Source organism: Rhea pennata, chromosome Z (genome assembly GCF_028389875.1).
Source record: "Rhea pennata isolate bPtePen1 chromosome Z, bPtePen1.pri, whole genome shotgun sequence".
NCBI lineage: Eukaryota > Metazoa > Chordata > Aves > Rheiformes > Rheidae > Rhea > Rhea pennata.
In genome coordinates this window covers 6,924,829-6,943,981 of record NC_084702.1, presented here as the reverse complement: position 1 = coordinate 6,943,981, position 19,153 = coordinate 6,924,829, and positions in this window count along the sequence as shown.

Genomic DNA, 19,153 nt, shown 5'->3' with positions numbered 1-19,153 from the left:
GCCTGGGAGGTCATGGTGCTATTGCTCTTGAGCTACCAAAGCGCAGGACCTTCTGCGGTGAGAGGCCTGGTGCTGGACAAAACCCAGTTAATTAGATACTCCTGCTCCTGGAGGGTCACAGTCTCCACAGTGGCAGGCTCCTGCAGTCTAGCTTGGCTTTGCTCTGCCCCACTCTCCACCTCCACATCTCATTCCTAGCTGCGAGAGTTCTGCTAGCCCAGGCCCTTTGTTTCCTGGGAAGGAAAATCCCGTTTTCTGGCCAGCGATTTGTGCCACAGGTGTTGGGGTAGGGTAGAGAAGGGGGCAGGGTAGGTAGCCACAGGAGGAAAGCACTTTGGGCTGGGAGTTTAATGGGTCCAGAGGACGGAAGCAGGTACTAGCCTCCCTCTTGCTGAAGCAAGGCTTAGCACTATCTCTATCTTGCACCAAAGCCACAGAGTAAACATCTTGAGATAAGGGACAAACAACTGTCTCTGCGAGAGAGGGAGGCGAAAGACAGCTCCTGAGAATCCCTCCCCAGAAGCTCCTGTAACACAGAGTCAGCTTAAATCCTCAGCTTGGACCATGGAACCGCCACCATAGCCCAGTGCTTACACGAATTTCAAGGCCACCCTCATGCTAACGCTTTGGCCAGGGTCACAGATCTCCACAGAATAAATCTTCCCCTAGACCTCTCGTGAGGTCCCAGGCACAGGCCTGGGAAGCTGGTACCCAGGTGCAGAAGAACGGGTCCGTGGCAGCAATCAGGCACCCACAACCCGTGCGGTGGAAATACCGACAGATTGATTGAATGCTACCTGGCGTCGGAAATGATATGTTGTGATTGCTAATCGTTGCCGCACGCCGAGACAGCTGTTGACGTACAACGCGCAGGGGCAATGGTGGTACAGGCATTAACCTTGTGGTTTGCAGTACTCCCCTGAGCAGTAACTACTCAGTCAGAGGAAGGGTCACACTTCAGAAATCATGACGTTCAGGTGTAACATGGGTCTTCCATCCAAGCCACAGGCCAGCAGCTCGCTGGAGCACGTGAGCATATTGTTGAAGGTGGAACCAAACACACGTAGGAAAGCAAGCTCTCCGCAATAACCCTGAGGCACCGTGTGACACTCAGCAACAGCCTCCTGGAACGACCGCAAGGGACCAATTGCAACTCACGCCCTGCCCGTTCCACACCCAGAGGATCCACTCATCATTCAACCCGAAGGAAGCTCTAAGCCCCTCACACTCTCTTGAGGCACCATGCTCCAAGCAGGCATTACCTCTTCCATCAGCCTCACACGACTCAGACTACGGCTGTGTTAGGGCAGAGGTTGTCCGAGGGACGATCGGTAAAGAGCTCTGCCACTTGGCTTGCAGTCTACACCGGGACAGCCTGGATTCCTGCCGTGGGCACAGGTGAAAGGAGCGGCAGGGGCAGACGGAGGCTTGGTCATGGCTTTTTCACACTGCGACACACACCCAGAGGTGCAGTGCTTATGCCAAAACTGCGTCCCCGAACGGGAGGCTGGAGCGGGTGAGGTTGCTTCTGGTCTGCCCCACCGAGGTGGCAGGAGGTTGCTCATGGGGGGCTGCCGCACAAAGTGCTGCTTGGCTGCGGTGGCCGGCAGAGGCTGCCCAGCAGCAGCAAGGCGGCGCTACCCGGAGGGCACCTGCCTGGGCGGCAGCAGGGCCCTTGTCCCCGCTCTTTGTGACAGCCGCAGAACTGCCGGGTGCCAGGGCGGCCGCAGCCCCGCCATGCCCAGCAGCACGGGGACGACACAGCGTGGCAGTGTGCGGAGCTGCAGCAGGAGCAGTTGCGGCTCGTCCGCGGCTTTTCCGGCAGCCGCAGGCCCTCGGCAGGGCCCAGGGCTTTCCCCGCAAGATCCCCTCACGGCAGCAGCAAGAGCGATGGTGCTGGGGCTTGGCAGCTCCGCAGGACCCTCGGCGGCCCCGCAGCAGCAGCAGCAGCATAGAGGTCCCCGGCAGAGCAGCTCTCTGCCGGAGCCCCACGAGGTTTGCACACCTGCGCTGCACCAGGCAGGTGAGTGAGCCGGCGCTGCGGGGCACCCCAGTTCGGGGGGCGCTGAGCCCGCCCGGCTCTGCCGTGGCCTCCTGTCTGCTGCAGCCTGTGCCTGGGGGCACCAAGCCAGGTGGGTGCTGGGGCTCGCTGGGGCTGCAAGCTGGGGCTCTGCGATTGGCACCAGCCAGCCCCAGGATGCCCCCGGGGGCGACAGGAGCCCCGGGCACCGGGATCCTGCTCCAGGGCCCGCGGCACAGGCAGCCAGAGGCCGCTCAGCTCGCAGCAGCAAGTGCTGCTGCAGGGCAGGGACAGCTTTGGGCTGTCTGCAAGAGAGGTCCCAGCCCGGGGACACCGGCAGCATTTCTCAACCTCGCTGCTCTCCAGCTTCGCCCCTGCCTGCTGGGGGGTCCTTTGCTCTGCTCTCTGCTGCCAGCACCTACAGCTCTCCCTCTTCTCTCTCTCTGCTGGAGCCAGGTTCTTCTGCCTGCAGCCGGATGGGGGTGCCAGCAGAGCAGCAGGAAGCTCCGCAGCCCAGCCAGGCCTTTCCCAGAGCCACAGGACAGGTATGGACAGACCCGGACACCTGCTTTGTGCCCACACCTCTCACCGGCTCCTTCTGTGCTCGCACAGGCCTTCCTGGAGGCATCCCACACCAGCATGGCATCATCTCCCTTTGCTTGGTCCCTGCAGGCTCCGAGCGCTCTGGATGATGTGCTGCAGGCGATGCTGGTTGATTCGCACACCTCCAGCATCCGGGAGCTGCAGAATGCACTGCAGGTCTGCCTGCAGTACAGGGACTGCGCTTCCCATGGCTCTGTCTCTCACGCTGAAGGAACGGGACCCCTCCAAACTGAGCACCCCACACATTCCACTCCACCCTCGCCAGACCTGGCAACACAGAGCACGCTGCAGCACAGCGGCCAGCTCCCTCAGAGAGGCTTCTGCACCATGCCCCTCTTTCTGACCGCTCCCTGTCTCTTGGGTACGGGCACAGGCCAGCCCCCCTCCTCACAGGGCTTTGGTGCGGTGGCAAAGGGCTGCTCACCGCCCCTCCTCAGCAACAGCCTCTGCTCCTCCCAAACCTTGCCCTGGCACCAAAGCACTGTGAGGAGTTGCACCCTCCTCTGCTCTGCTCTCGAGGACCAGGGCATCAGCTGGGGGGCTGCGGATGCTCTGCACTACCTCTACAGATTGCTCGGCAGCGAGAGAGGAAGACGAAGTGCCATGGCTTGGGGCCCTCCGGGCACAGACAGGTGCCCAAGCAAAGCGCTGCGCTACCTTGCCACTCTCCTCAGCTCCAGGAAGCAGCAAGAAACCCTTCCAGGCTGCAGCACGGCAGCAGCTGTGCTGCATTCGCCCCAGGGCCCAGGCAGCCCAGCACCTCCGGGGCATGGGGGAAGCCTGACCCATGTAGCTCTCCCCTCTCAGGGCTCTGGTCCTACTGCAGATGGGAAAATGCCATTGAACTTACCGCCTGGTCTGGATCCCGGGAAGCAACTTCCCCTCTCCAACTTTGACAGCGCTTAGATCCTCCCAGCGAACTCTGCTGCTCCCCATATACTATTGACCTGCTCTGGTGCTGCCAGTCATGCGTTGCTCCCCACCCCTTTCTGGCTCCCATCTCATCATTTCTAGCATGACTGTCCTTGCCGGGAAAAAGCTGCTCCTTCTAACCAGTCCCATCCTCTCTTGCTTCTGCTCCCTCAGTGCTTTTCAGCATCCCACCACGCACCACTCTGAAAGGGTCTTTTTCCAGGGAGAGGCCTCTGCTCTCAGCGGTCGGACTGCCTGATCACAAATTTCTGTGGGCTGAAGGCATAACTGTAGTAACCTGTGGCAGCCTGTGTGTTCCTAATGTTCACTGAAAGGTATATTCCATGATTGCCTCCCTTTTCTCCTTGCTGCATCACTGCACAAAACTAACCCATTTTAACGGAACTACATACTATTTCCTAACCACGTCTCAACGGTGTCCGCTGCAAATATCCTGAGTTTGAAACTCAATGCATTATTCTAGCTAACTGGCCTGCAAACTCGCCTCTACTCACAGCCTGAGCCGGAGTCTGCCCATCTTCCACACCCCATTCCGGGCTAAAGGTGACAGAAAGCAAATTTTGCCTCTAGGGACACTTGGAACTCCCCAGTGCCTGGCGTTTAGGTCTTTCTGAAGGAAGAGAACAGACCATCTATACAGCAGCTAACAGGAGTAATAGCGGTGCCATGCAGCAGCCTGGTCTGTGAGCCATTGATTACGCGTAGAGATTATTCATGAGAAGATTCATGAGAGATTCAGCCTGGAAGTTCAAAGCGGGCTTGCAGAACTAATGCTCAGTACCCTTAATATACGTGGTGTCCGTATGCAGCCTCACATTGCTTTAGTCTTTCTCTACTGTGAGGTCCTTTCTTTTAAATTCTGACAGGACTCTGTGCAGGCCTCCTCCAGAGCTGTTCTCTGTTCTGATTGCATAACCCAAAAGAAAGAAGAAAGAGCAGCTTGTGTGCAGATTTCCCCTCCATACAGTTGTCCATAAAGAGTAAATTTCATTTTTAGATTAAAAAAGATGGTCTCAAAGGGAAACTGCAGCAAATATAAACCTCTACACCTCTGAGCACTTTTCTCATTAGGCAGTTCGCATATTCATTTTGGAGCAGTTGCTGCACTGGCAGTTTCCCCTCCCTAATCCAGAATTCTGTCTTCCTTATTAATTCTGTATCTCATCTTCCTTAGAGCTACACCAGTTATGTTTGCTCACAACTAGCTAGAGAGCGGGTTAGTAATCTGTGTTGATGTGCTTGTAATGGGCAAATGTAGCCGTGACGCTGACATCCTAGCCATCGCACGAGCAATGTGGCACCCAAGGACGGTGTGCTCTATGGAAAAGAGAATGTGCCACATCCTGAGCTGTATGTTGTAGCCTCTGCCTCCTCACAACTACCGAGTTGCTGAGCAGCTGTTCTGCAAGGACACACTGAGTAGCTACTTCAAATGGGAGTCCATTCACTGGCTGGTGTTACTACTGTTTAGCCATCCTGATCACCCAACCTGATCTGGTATAGAGAAACTCGGAGAGGGATAGGATCAGCATGGAATCAGCTGCAAGAGCCATCTTGTGCTGGGAAATGACATGGTCAGAACCAAAGGGGTAAATTCAGCTGTATGTTGAATTTTGATTCATAAAGTTTGGTCACTTCTGGATAAGGAAGGGAAGTGAGGACTCTGACTGGTGTTATGCGGAAACGAGCATGTCTACGGCATGCCGCTGTCCAGCATAATTCAGCTAAAGAACTCTGCTTTCCTCCAGGGCTGCTGATGCCTCAGGCACTTCAAACGTCCACGGATCTGATGGGACAGAGGAGAAGTGGAGTTCAAGCTGCAGAAAGCTGCTAACCAGCCCAAATACGAGAATTTCACTGGCTAGAAGAGGCAAAGTAAGCCACTCGTTTGTGGCCAGCTCAGGATTTGGGCTCCTAGAGTACAGGAGAGAAGTGAAGCGGCTGATGACAGCCTGCTCGGGTTTATTAGCCAAGAGAGTATGGCAGACTATTGCCAAGAATTCCCTGACAGTAAGGATGTTAATTTACTAGCTTGCTCGGATTTCTCTGGTGTCAGGAGCTTGGCAAATATGAGTGGAGGTAAATTGCTTGGCGTAACGAGACATCTACACAGTCACACACACTAGCCATTAGCACATCTAACCTCAATGATGGGCTGGCCTGGGAGGTCATGGTGCTATTGCTCTTGAGCTACCAAAGCGCAGGACCTTCTGCGGTGAGAGGCCTGGTGCTGGACAAAACCCAGTTAATTAGATACTCCTGCTCCTGGAGGGTCACAGTCTCCACAGTGGCAGGCTCCTGCAGTCTAGCTTGGCTTTGCTCTGCCCCACTCTCCACCTCCACATCTCATTCCTAGCTGCGAGAGTTCTGCTAGCCCAGGCCCTTTGTTTCCTGGGAAGGAAAATCCCGTTTTCTGGCCAGCGATTTGTGCCACAGGTGTTGGGGTAGGGTAGAGAAGGGGGCAGGGTAGGTAGCCACAGGAGGAAAGCACTTTGGGCTGGGAGTTTAATGGGTCCAGAGGACGGAAGCAGGTACTAGCCTCCCTCTTGCTGAAGCAAGGCTTAGCACTATCTCTATCTTGCACCAAAGCCACAGAGTAAACATCTTGAGATAAGGGACAAACAACTGTCTCTGCGAGAGAGGGAGGCGAAAGACAGCTCCTGAGAATCCCTCCCCAGAAGCTCCTGTAACACAGAGTCAGCTTAAATCCTCAGCTTGGACCATGGAACCGCCACCATAGCCCAGTGCTTACACGAATTTCAAGGCCACCCTCATGCTAACGCTTTGGCCAGGGTCACAGATCTCCACAGAATAAATCTTCCCCTAGACCTCTCGTGAGGTCCCAGGCACAGGCCTGGGAAGCTGGTACCCAGGTGCAGAAGAACGGGTCCGTGGCAGCAATCAGGCACCCACAACCCGTGCGGTGGAAATACCGACAGATTGATTGAATGCTACCTGGCGTCGGAAATGATATGTTGTGATTGCTAATCGTTGCCGCACGCCGAGACAGCTGTTGACGTACAACGCGCAGGGGCAATGGTGGTACAGGCATTAACCTTGTGGTTTGCAGTACTCCCCTGAGCAGTAACTACTCAGTCAGAGGAAGGGTCACACTTCAGAAATCATGACGTTCAGGTGTAACATGGGTCTTCCATCCAAGCCACAGGCCAGCAGCTCGCTGGAGCACGTGAGCATATTGTTGAAGGTGGAACCAAACACACGTAGGAAAGCAAGCTCTCCGCAATAACCCTGAGGCACCGTGTGACACTCAGCAACAGCCTCCTGGAACGACCGCAAGGGACCAATTGCAACTCACGCCCTGCCCGTTCCACACCCAGAGGATCCACTCATCATTCAACCCGAAGGAAGCTCTAAGCCCCTCACACTCTCTTGAGGCACCATGCTCCAAGCAGGCATTACCTCTTCCATCAGCCTCACACGACTCAGACTACGGCTGTGTTAGGGCAGAGGTTGTCCGAGGGACGATCGGTAAAGAGCTCTGCCACTTGGCTTGCAGTCTACACCGGGACAGCCTGGATTCCTGCCGTGGGCACAGGTGAAAGGAGCGGCAGGGGCAGACGGAGGCTTGGTCATGGCTTTTTCACACTGCGACACACACCCAGAGGTGCAGTGCTTATGCCAAAACTGCGTCCCCGAACGGGAGGCTGGAGCGGGTGAGGTTGCTTCTGGTCTGCCCCACCGAGGTGGCAGGAGGTTGCTCATGGGGGGCTGCCGCACAAAGTGCTGCTTGGCTGCGGTGGCCGGCAGAGGCTGCCCAGCAGCAGCAAGGCGGCGCTACCCGGAGGGCACCTGCCTGGGCGGCAGCAGGGCCCTTGTCCCCGCTCTTTGTGACAGCCGCAGAACTGCCGGGTGCCAGGGCGGCCGCAGCCCCGCCATGCCCAGCAGCACGGGGACGACACAGCGTGGCAGTGTGCGGAGCTGCAGCAGGAGCAGTTGCGGCTCGTCCGCGGCTTTTCCGGCAGCCGCAGGCCCTCGGCAGGGCCCAGGGCTTTCCCCGCAAGATCCCCTCACGGCAGCAGCAAGAGCGATGGTGCTGGGGCTTGGCAGCTCCGCAGGACCCTCGGCGGCCCCGCAGCAGCAGCAGCAGCATAGAGGTCCCCGGCAGAGCAGCTCTCTGCCGGAGCCCCACGAGGTTTGCACACCTGCGCTGCACCAGGCAGGTGAGTGAGCCGGCGCTGCGGGGCACCCCAGTTCGGGGGGCGCTGAGCCCGCCCGGCTCTGCCGTGGCCTCCTGTCTGCTGCAGCCCGTGCCTGGGGGCACCAAGCCAGGTGGGTGCTGGGGCTCGCTGGGGCTGCAAGCTGGGGCTCTGCGATTGGCACCAGCCAGCCCCAGGATGCCCCCGGGGGCGACAGGAGCCCCGGGCACCGGGATCCTGCTCCAGGGCCCGCGGCACAGGCAGCCAGAGGCCGCTCAGCTCGCAGCAGCAAGTGCTGCTGCAGGGCAGGGACAGCTTTGGGCTGTCTGCAAGAGAGGTCCCAGCCCGGGGACACCGGCAGCATTTCTCAACCTCGCTGCTCTCCAGCTTCGCCCCTGCCTGCTGGGGGGTCCTTTGCTCTGCTCTCTGCTGCCAGCACCTACAGCTCTCCCTCTTCTCTCTCTCTGCTGGAGCCAGGTTCTTCTGCCTGCAGCCGGATGGGGGTGCCAGCAGAGCAGCAGGAAGCTCCGCAGCCCAGCCAGGCCTTTCCCAGAGCCACAGGACAGGTATGGACAGACCCGGACACCTGCTTTGTGCCCACACCTCTCACCGGCTCCTTCTGTGCTCGCACAGGCCTTCCTGGAGGCATCCCACACCAGCATGGCATCATCTCCCTTTGCTTGGTCCCTGCAGGCTCCGAGCGCTCTGGATGATGTGCTGCAGGCGATGCTGGTTGATTCGCACACCTCCAGCATCCGGGAGCTGCAGAATGCACTGCAGGTCTGCCTGCAGTACAGGGACTGCGCTTCCCATGGCTCTGTCTCTCACGCTGAAGGAACGGGACCCCTCCAAACTGAGCACCCCACACATTCCACTCCACCCTCGCCAGACCTGGCAACACAGAGCACGCTGCAGCACAGCGGCCAGCTCCCTCAGAGAGGCTTCTGCACCATGCCCCTCTTTCTGACCGCTCCCTGTCTCTTGGGTACGGGCACAGGCCAGCCCCCCTCCTCACAGGGCTTTGGTGCGGTGGCAAAGGGCTGCTCACCGCCCCTCCTCAGCAACAGCCTCTGCTCCTCCCAAACCTTGCCCTGGCACCAAAGCACTGTGAGGAGTTGCACCCTCCTCTGCTCTGCTCTCGAGGACCAGGGCATCAGCTGGGGGGCTGCGGATGCTCTGCACTACCTCTACAGATTGCTCGGCAGCGAGAGAGGAAGACGAAGTGCCATGGCTTGGGGCCCTCCGGGCACAGACAGGTGCCCAAGCAAAGCGCTGCGCTACCTTGCCACTCTCCTCAGCTCCAGGAAGCAGCAAGAAACCCTTCCAGGCTGCAGCACGGCAGCAGCTGTGCTGCATTCGCCCCAGGGCCCAGGCAGCCCAGCACCTCCGGGGCATGGGGGAAGCCTGACCCATGTAGCTCTCCCCTCTCAGGGCTCTGGTCCTACTGCAGATGGGAAAATGCCATTGAACTTACCGCCTGGTCTGGATCCCGGGAAGCAACTTCCCCTCTCCAACTTTGACAGCGCTTAGATCCTCCCAGCGAACTCTGCTGCTCCCCATATACTATTGACCTGCTCTGGTGCTGCCAGTCATGCGTTGCTCCCCACCCCTTTCTGGCTCCCATCTCATCATTTCTAGCATGACTGTCCTTGCCGGGAAAAAGCTGCTCCTTCTAACCAGTCCCATCCTCTCTTGCTTCTGCTCCCTCAGTGCTTTTCAGCATCCCACCACGCACCACTCTGAAAGGGTCTTTTTCCAGGGAGAGGCCTCTGCTCTCAGCGGTCGGACTGCCTGATCACAAATTTCTGTGGGCTGAAGGCATAACTGTAGTAACCTGTGGCAGCCTGTGTGTTCCTAATGTTCACTGAAAGGTATATTCCATGATTGCCTCCCTTTTCTCCTTGCTGCATCACTGCACAAAACTAACCCATTTTAACGGAACTACATACTATTTCCTAACCACGTCTCAACGGTGTCCGCTGCAAATATCCTGAGTTTGAAACTCAATGCATTATTCTAGCTAACTGGCCTGCAAACTCGCCTCTACTCACAGCCTGAGCCGGAGTCTGCCCATCTTCCACACCCCATTCCGGGCTAAAGGTGACAGAAAGCAAATTTTGCCTCTAGGGACACTTGGAACTCCCCAGTGCCTGGCGTTTAGGTCTTTCTGAAGGAAGAGAACAGACCATCTATACAGCAGCTAACAGGAGTAATAGCGGTGCCATGCAGCAGCCTGGTCTGTGAGCCATTGATTACGCGTAGAGATTATTCATGAGAAGATTCATGAGAGATTCAGCCTGGAAGTTCAAAGCGGGCTTGCAGAACTAATGCTCAGTACCCTTAATATACGTGGTGTCCGTATGCAGCCTCACATTGCTTTAGTCTTTCTCTACTGTGAGGTCCTTTCTTTTAAATTCTGACAGGACTCTGTGCAGGCCTCCTCCAGAGCTGTTCTCTGTTCTGATTGCATAACCCAAAAGAAAGAAGAAAGAGCAGCTTGTGTGCAGATTTCCCCTCCATACAGTTGTCCATAAAGAGTAAATTTCATTTTTAGATTAAAAAAGATGGTCTCAAAGGGAAACTGCAGCAAATATAAACCTCTACACCTCTGAGCACTTTTCTCATTAGGCAGTTCGCATATTCATTTTGGAGCAGTTGCTGCACTGGCAGTTTCCCCTCCCTAATCCAGAATTCTGTCTTCCTTATTAATTCTGTATCTCATCTTCCTTAGAGCTACACCAGTTATGTTTGCTCACAACTAGCTAGAGAGCGGGTTAGTAATCTGTGTTGATGTGCTTGTAATGGGCAAATGTAGCCGTGACGCTGACATCCTAGCCATCGCACGAGCAATGTGGCACCCAAGGACGGTGTGCTCTATGGAAAAGAGAATGTGCCACATCCTGAGCTGTATGTTGTAGCCTCTGCCTCCTCACAACTACCGAGTTGCTGAGCAGCTGTTCTGCAAGGACACACTGAGTAGCTACTTCAAATGGGAGTCCATTCACTGGCTGGTGTTACTACTGTTTAGCCATCCTGATCACCCAACCTGATCTGGTATAGAGAAACTCGGAGAGGGATAGGATCAGCATGGAATCAGCTGCAAGAGCCATCTTGTGCTGGGAAATGACATGGTCAGAACCAAAGGGGTAAATTCAGCTGTATGTTGAATTTTGATTCATAAAGTTTGGTCACTTCTGGATAAGGAAGGGAAGTGAGGACTCTGACTGGTGTTATGCGGAAACGAGCATGTCTACGGCATGCCGCTGTCCAGCATAATTCAGCTAAAGAACTCTGCTTTCCTCCAGGGCTGCTGATGCCTCAGGCACTTCAAACGTCCACGGATCTGATGGGACAGAGGAGAAGTGGAGTTCAAGCTGCAGAAAGCTGCTAACCAGCCCAAATACGAGAATTTCACTGGCTAGAAGAGGCAAAGTAAGCCACTCGTTTGTGGCCAGCTCAGGATTTGGGCTCCTAGAGTACAGGAGAGAAGTGAAGCGGCTGATGACAGCCTGCTCGGGTTTATTAGCCAAGAGAGTATGGCAGACTATTGCCAAGAATTCCCTGACAGTAAGGATGTTAATTTACTAGCTTGCTCGGATTTCTCTGGTGTCAGGAGCTTGGCAAATATGAGTGGAGGTAAATTGCTTGGCGTAACGAGACATCTACACAGTCACACACACTAGCCATTAGCACATCTAACCTCAATGATGGGCTGGCCTGGGAGGTCATGGTGCTATTGCTCTTGAGCTACCAAAGCGCAGGACCTTCTGCGGTGAGAGGCCTGGTGCTGGACAAAACCCAGTTAATTAGATACTCCTGCTCCTGGAGGGTCACAGTCTCCACAGTGGCAGGCTCCTGCAGTCTAGCTTGGCTTTGCTCTGCCCCACTCTCCACCTCCACATCTCATTCCTAGCTGCGAGAGTTCTGCTAGCCCAGGCCCTTTGTTTCCTGGGAAGGAAAATCCCGTTTTCTGGCCAGCGATTTGTGCCACAGGTGTTGGGGTAGGGTAGAGAAGGGGGCAGGGTAGGTAGCCACAGGAGGAAAGCACTTTGGGCTGGGAGTTTAATGGGTCCAGAGGACGGAAGCAGGTACTAGCCTCCCTCTTGCTGAAGCAAGGCTTAGCACTATCTCTATCTTGCACCAAAGCCACAGAGTAAACATCTTGAGATAAGGGACAAACAACTGTCTCTGCGAGAGAGGGAGGCGAAAGACAGCTCCTGAGAATCCCTCCCCAGAAGCTCCTGTAACACAGAGTCAGCTTAAATCCTCAGCTTGGACCATGGAACCGCCACCATAGCCCAGTGCTTACACGAATTTCAAGGCCACCCTCATGCTAACGCTTTGGCCAGGGTCACAGATCTCCACAGAATAAATCTTCCCCTAGACCTCTCGTGAGGTCCCAGGCACAGGCCTGGGAAGCTGGTACCCAGGTGCAGAAGAACGGGTCCGTGGCAGCAATCAGGCACCCACAACCCGTGCGGTGGAAATACCGACAGATTGATTGAATGCTACCTGGCGTCGGAAATGATATGTTGTGATTGCTAATCGTTGCCGCACGCCGAGACAGCTGTTGACGTACAACGCGCAGGGGCAATGGTGGTACAGGCATTAACCTTGTGGTTTGCAGTACTCCCCTGAGCAGTAACTACTCAGTCAGAGGAAGGGTCACACTTCAGAAATCATGACGTTCAGGTGTAACATGGGTCTTCCATCCAAGCCACAGGCCAGCAGCTCGCTGGAGCACGTGAGCATATTGTTGAAGGTGGAACCAAACACACGTAGGAAAGCAAGCTCTCCGCAATAACCCTGAGGCACCGTGTGACACTCAGCAACAGCCTCCTGGAACGACCGCAAGGGACCAATTGCAACTCACGCCCTGCCCGTTCCACACCCAGAGGATCCACTCATCATTCAACCCGAAGGAAGCTCTAAGCCCCTCACACTCTCTTGAGGCACCATGCTCCAAGCAGGCATTACCTCTTCCATCAGCCTCACACGACTCAGACTACGGCTGTGTTAGGGCAGAGGTTGTCCGAGGGACGATCGGTAAAGAGCTCTGCCACTTGGCTTGCAGTCTACACCGGGACAGCCTGGATTCCTGCCGTGGGCACAGGTGAAAGGAGCGGCAGGGGCAGACGGAGGCTTGGTCATGGCTTTTTCACACTGCGACACACACCCAGAGGTGCAGTGCTTATGCCAAAACTGCGTCCCCGAACGGGAGGCTGGAGCGGGTGAGGTTGCTTCTGGTCTGCCCCACCGAGGTGGCAGGAGGTTGCTCATGGGGGGCTGCCGCACAAAGTGCTGCTTGGCTGCGGTGGCCGGCAGAGGCTGCCCAGCAGCAGCAAGGCGGCGCTACCCGGAGGGCACCTGCCTGGGCGGCAGCAGGGCCCTTGTCCCCGCTCTTTGTGACAGCCGCAGAACTGCCGGGTGCCAGGGCGGCCGCAGCCCCGCCATGCCCAGCAGCACGGGGACGACACAGCGTGGCAGTGTGCGGAGCTGCAGCAGGAGCAGTTGCGGCTCGTCCGCGGCTTTTCCGGCAGCCGCAGGCCCTCGGCAGGGCCCAGGGCTTTCCCCGCAAGATCCCCTCACGGCAGCAGCAAGAGCGATGGTGCTGGGGCTTGGCAGCTCCGCAGGACCCTCGGCGGCCCCGCAGCAGCAGCAGCAGCATAGAGGTCCCCGGCAGAGCAGCTCTCTGCCGGAGCCCCACGAGGTTTGCACACCTGCGCTGCACCAGGCAGGTGAGTGAGCCGGCGCTGCGGGGCACCCCAGTTCGGGGGGCGCTGAGCCCGCCCGGCTCTGCCGTGGCCTCCTGTCTGCTGCAGCCCGTGCCTGGGGGCACCAAGCCAGGTGGGTGCTGGGGCTCGCTGGGGCTGCAAGCTGGGGCTCTGCGATTGGCACCAGCCAGCCCCAGGATGCCCCCGGGGGCGACAGGAGCCCCGGGCACCGGGATCCTGCTCCAGGGCCCGCGGCACAGGCAGCCAGAGGCCGCTCAGCTCGCAGCAGCAAGTGCTGCTGCAGGGCAGGGACAGCTTTGGGCTGTCTGCAAGAGAGGTCCCAGCCCGGGGACACCGGCAGCATTTCTCAACCTCGCTGCTCTCCAGCTTCGCCCCTGCCTGCTGGGGGGTCCTTTGCTCTGCTCTCTGCTGCCAGCACCTACAGCTCTCCCTCTTCTCTCTCTCTGCTGGAGCCAGGTTCTTCTGCCTGCAGCCGGATGGGGGTGCCAGCAGAGCAGCAGGAAGCTCCGCAGCCCAGCCAGGCCTTTCCCAGAGCCACAGGACAGGTATGGACAGACCCGGACACCTGCTTTGTGCCCACACCTCTCACCGGCTCCTTCTGTGCTCGCACAGGCCTTCCTGGAGGCATCCCACACCAGCATGGCATCATCTCCCTTTGCTTGGTCCCTGCAGGCTCCGAGCGCTCTGGATGATGTGCTGCAGGCGATGCTGGTTGATTCGCACACCTCCAGCATCCGGGAGCTGCAGAATGCACTGCAGGTCTGCCTGCAGTACAGGGACTGCGCTTCCCATGGCTCTGTCTCTCACGCTGAAGGAACGGGACCCCTCCAAACTGAGCACCCCACACATTCCACTCCACCCTCGCCAGACCTGGCAACACAGAGCACGCTGCAGCACAGCGGCCAGCTCCCTCAGAGAGGCTTCTGCACCATGCCCCTCTTTCTGACCGCTCCCTGTCTCTTGGGTACGGGCACAGGCCAGCCCCCCTCCTCACAGGGCTTTGGTGCGGTGGCAAAGGGCTGCTCACCGCCCCTCCTCAGCAACAGCCTCTGCTCCTCCCAAACCTTGCCCTGGCACCAAAGCACTGTGAGGAGTTGCACCCTCCTCTGCTCTGCTCTCGAGGACCAGGGCATCAGCTGGGGGGCTGCGGATGCTCTGCACTACCTCTACAGATTGCTCGGCAGCGAGAGAGGAAGACGAAGTGCCATGGCTTGGGGCCCTCCGGGCACAGACAGGTGCCCAAGCAAAGCGCTGCGCTACCTTGCCACTCTCCTCAGCTCCAGGAAGCAGCAAGAAACCCTTCCAGGCTGCAGCACGGCAGCAGCTGTGCTGCATTCGCCCCAGGGCCCAGGCAGCCCAGCACCTCCGGGGCATGGGGGAAGCCTGACCCATGTAGCTCTCCCCTCTCAGGGCTCTGGTCCTACTGCAGATGGGAAAATGCCATTGAACTTACCGCCTGGTCTGGATCCCGGGAAGCAACTTCCCCTCTCCAACTTTGACAGCGCTTAGATCCTCCCAGCGAACTCTGCTGCTCCCCATATACTATTGACCTGCTCTGGTGCTGCCAGTCATGCGTTGCTCCCCACCCCTTTCTGGCTCCCATCTCATCATTTCTAGCATGACTGTCCTTGCCGGGAAAAAGCTGCTCCTTCTAACCAGTCCCATCCTCTCTTGCTTCTGCTCCCTCAGTGCTTTTCAGCATCCCACCACGCACCACTCTGAAAGGGTCTTTTTCCAGGGAGAGGCCTCTGCTCTCAGCGGTCGGACTGCCTGATCACAAATTTCTGTGGGCTGAAGGCATAACTGTAGTAACCTGTGGCAGCCTGTGTGTTCCTAATGTTCACTGAAAGGTATATTCCATGATTGCCTCCCTTTTCTCCTTGCTGCATCACTGCACAAAACTAACCCATTTTAACGGAACTACATACTATTTCCTAACCACGTCTCAACGGTGTCCGCTGCAAATATCCTGAGTTTGAAACTCAATGCATTATTCTAGCTAACTGGCCTGCAAACTCGCCTCTACTCACAGCCTGAGCCGGAGTCTGCCCATCTTCCACACCCCATTCCGGGCTAAAGGTGACAGAAAGCAAATTTTGCCTCTAGGGACACTTGGAACTCCCCAGTGCCTGGCGTTTAGGTCTTTCTGAAGGAAGAGAACAGACCATCTATACAGCAGCTAACAGGAGTAATAGCGGTGCCATGCAGCAGCCTGGTCTGTGAGCCATTGATTACGCGTAGAGATTATTCATGAGAAGATTCATGAGAGATTCAGCCTGGAAGTTCAAAGCGGGCTTGCAGAACTAATGCTCAGTACCCTTAATATACGTGGTGTCCGTATGCAGCCTCACATTGCTTTAGTCTTTCTCTACTGTGAGGTCCTTTCTTTTAAATTCTGACAGGACTCTGTGCAGGCCTCCTCCAGAGCTGTTCTCTGTTCTGATTGCATAACCCAAAAGAAAGAAGAAAGAGCAGCTTGTGTGCAGATTTCCCCTCCATACAGTTGTCCATAAAGAGTAAATTTCATTTTTAGATTAAAAAAGATGGTCTCAAAGGGAAACTGCAGCAAATATAAACCTCTACACCTCTGAGCACTTTTCTCATTAGGCAGTTCGCATATTCATTTTGGAGCAGTTGCTGCACTGGCAGTTTCCCCTCCCTAATCCAGAATTCTGTCTTCCTTATTAATTCTGTATCTCATCTTCCTTAGAGCTACACCAGTTATGTTTGCTCACAACTAGCTAGAGAGCGGGTTAGTAATCTGTGTTGATGTGCTTGTAATGGGCAAATGTAGCCGTGACGCTGACATCCTAGCCATCGCACGAGCAATGTGGCACCCAAGGACGGTGTGCTCTATGGAAAAGAGAATGTGCCACATCCTGAGCTGTATGTTGTAGCCTCTGCCTCCTCACAACTACCGAGTTGCTGAGCAGCTGTTCTGCAAGGACACACTGAGTAGCTACTTCAAATGGGAGTCCATTCACTGGCTGGTGTTACTACTGTTTAGCCATCCTGATCACCCAACCTGATCTGGTATAGAGAAACTCGGAGAGGGATAGGATCAGCATGGAATCAGCTGCAAGAGCCATCTTGTGCTGGGAAATGACATGGTCAGAACCAAAGGGGTAAATTCAGCTGTATGTTGAATTTTGATTCATAAAGTTTGGTCACTTCTGGATAAGGAAGGGAAGTGAGGACTCTGACTGGTGTTATGCGGAAACGAGCATGTCTACGGCATGCCGCTGTCCAGCATAATTCAGCTAAAGAACTCTGCTTTCCTCCAGGGCTGCTGATGCCTCAGGCACTTCAAACGTCCACGGATCTGATGGGACAGAGGAGAAGTGGAGTTCAAGCTGCAGAAAGCTGCTAACCAGCCCAAATACGAGAATTTCACTGGCTAGAAGAGGCAAAGTAAGCCACTCGTTTGTGGCCAGCTCAGGATTTGGGCTCCTAGAGTACAGGAGAGAAGTGAAGCGGCTGATGACAGCCTGCTCGGGTTTATTAGCCAAGAGAGTATGGCAGACTATTGCCAAGAATTCCCTGACAGTAAGGATGTTAATTTACTAGCTTGCTCGGATTTCTCTGGTGTCAGGAGCTTGGCAAATATGAGTGGAGGTAAATTGCTTGGCGTAACGAGACATCTACACAGTCACACACACTAGCCATTAGCACATCTAACCTCAATGATGGGCTGGCCTGGGAGGTCATGGTGCTATTGCTCTTGAGCTACCAAAGCGCAGGACCTTCTGCGGTGAGAGGCCTGGTGCTGGACAAAACCCAGTTAATTAGATACTCCTGCTCCTGGAGGGTCACAGTCTCCACAGTGGCAGGCTCCTGCAGTCTAGCTTGGCTTTGCTCTGCCCCACTCTCCACCTCCACATCTCATTCCTAGCTGCGAGAGTTCTGCTAGCCCAGGCCCTTTGTTTCCTGGGAAGGAAAATCCCGTTTTCTGGCCAGCGATTTGTGCCACAGGTGTTGGGGTAGGGTAGAGAAGGGGGCAGGGTAGGTAGCCACAGGAGGAAAGCACTTTGGGCTGGGAGTTTAATGGGTCCAGAGGACGGAAGCAGGTACTAGCCTCCCTCTTGCTGAAGCAAGGCTTAGTACTATCTCTATCTTGCACCAAAGCCACAGAGTAAACATCTTGAGATAAGGGACAAACAACTGTCTCTGCGAGAGAGGGAGGCGAAAGACAGCTCCTGAGAATCCCTCCCCAGAAGCTCCTGTAACACAGAGTCAGCTTAAATCCTCAGCTTGGACCATGGAACCGCCACCATAGCCCAGTGCTTACACGAATTTCAAGGCCACCCTCATGCTAACGCTTTGGCCAGGGTCACAGATCTCCACAGAATAAATCTTCCCCTAGACCTCTCGTGAGGTCCCAGGCACAGGCCTGGGAAGCTGGTACCCAGGTGCAGAAGAACGGGTCCGTGGCAGCAATCAGGCACCCACAACCCGTGCGGTGGAAATACCGACAGATTGATTGAATGCTACCTGGCGTCGGAAATGATATGTTGTGATTGCTAATCGTTGCCGCACGCCGAGACAGCTGTTGACGTACAACGCGCAGGGGCAATGGTGGTACAGGCATTAACCTTGTGGTTTGCAGTACTCCCCTGAGCAGTAACTACTCAGTCAGAGGAAGGGTCACACTTCAGAAATCATGACGTTCAGGTGTAACATGGGTCTTCCATCCAAGCCACAGGCCAGCAGCTCGCTGGAGCACGTGAGCATATTGTTGAAGGTGGAACCAAACACACGTAGGAAAGCAAGCTCTCCGCAATAACCCTGAGGCACCGTGTGACACTCAGCAACAGCCTCCTGGAACGACCGCAAGGGACCAATTGCAACTCACGCCCTGCCCGTTCCACACCCAGAGGATCCACTCATCATTCAACCCGAAGGAAGCTCTAAGCCCCTCACACTCTCTTGAGGCACCATGCTCCAAGCAGGCATTACCTCTTCCATCAGCCTCACACGACTCAGACTACGGCTGTGTTAGGGCAGAGGTTGTCCGAGGGACGATCGGTAAAGAGCTCTGCCACTTGGCTTGCAGTCTACACCGGGACAGCCTGGATTCCTGCCGTGGGCACAGGTGAAAGGAGCGGCAGGGGCAGACGGAGGCTTGGTCATGGCTTTTTCACACTGCGACACACACCCAGAGGTGCAGTGCTTATGCCAAAACTGCGTCCCCGAACGGGAGGCTGGAGCGGGTGAGGTTGCTTCTGGTCTGCCCCACCGAGGTGGCAGGAGGTTGCTCATGGGGGGCTGCCGCACAAAGTGCTGCTTGGCTGCGGTGGCCGGCAGAGGCTGCCCAGCAGCAGCAAGGCGGCGCTACCCGGAGGGCACCTGCCTGGGCGGCAGCAGGGCCCTTGTCCCCGCTCTTTGTGACAGCCGCAGAACTGCCGGGTGCCAGGGCGGCCGCAGCCCCGCCATGCCCAGCAGCACGGGGACGACACAGCGTGGCAGTGTGCGGAGCTGCAGCAGGAGCAGTTGCGGCTCGTCCGCGGCTTTTCCGGCAGCCGCAGGCCCTCGGCAGGGCCCAGGGCTTTCCCCGCAAGATCCCCTCACGGCAGCAGCAAGAGCGATGGTGCTGGGGCTTGGCAGCTCCGCAGGACCCTCGGCGGCCCCGCAGCAGCAGCAGCAGCATAGAGGTCCCCGGCAGAGCAGCTCTCTGCCGGAGCCCCACGAGGTTTGCACACCTGCGC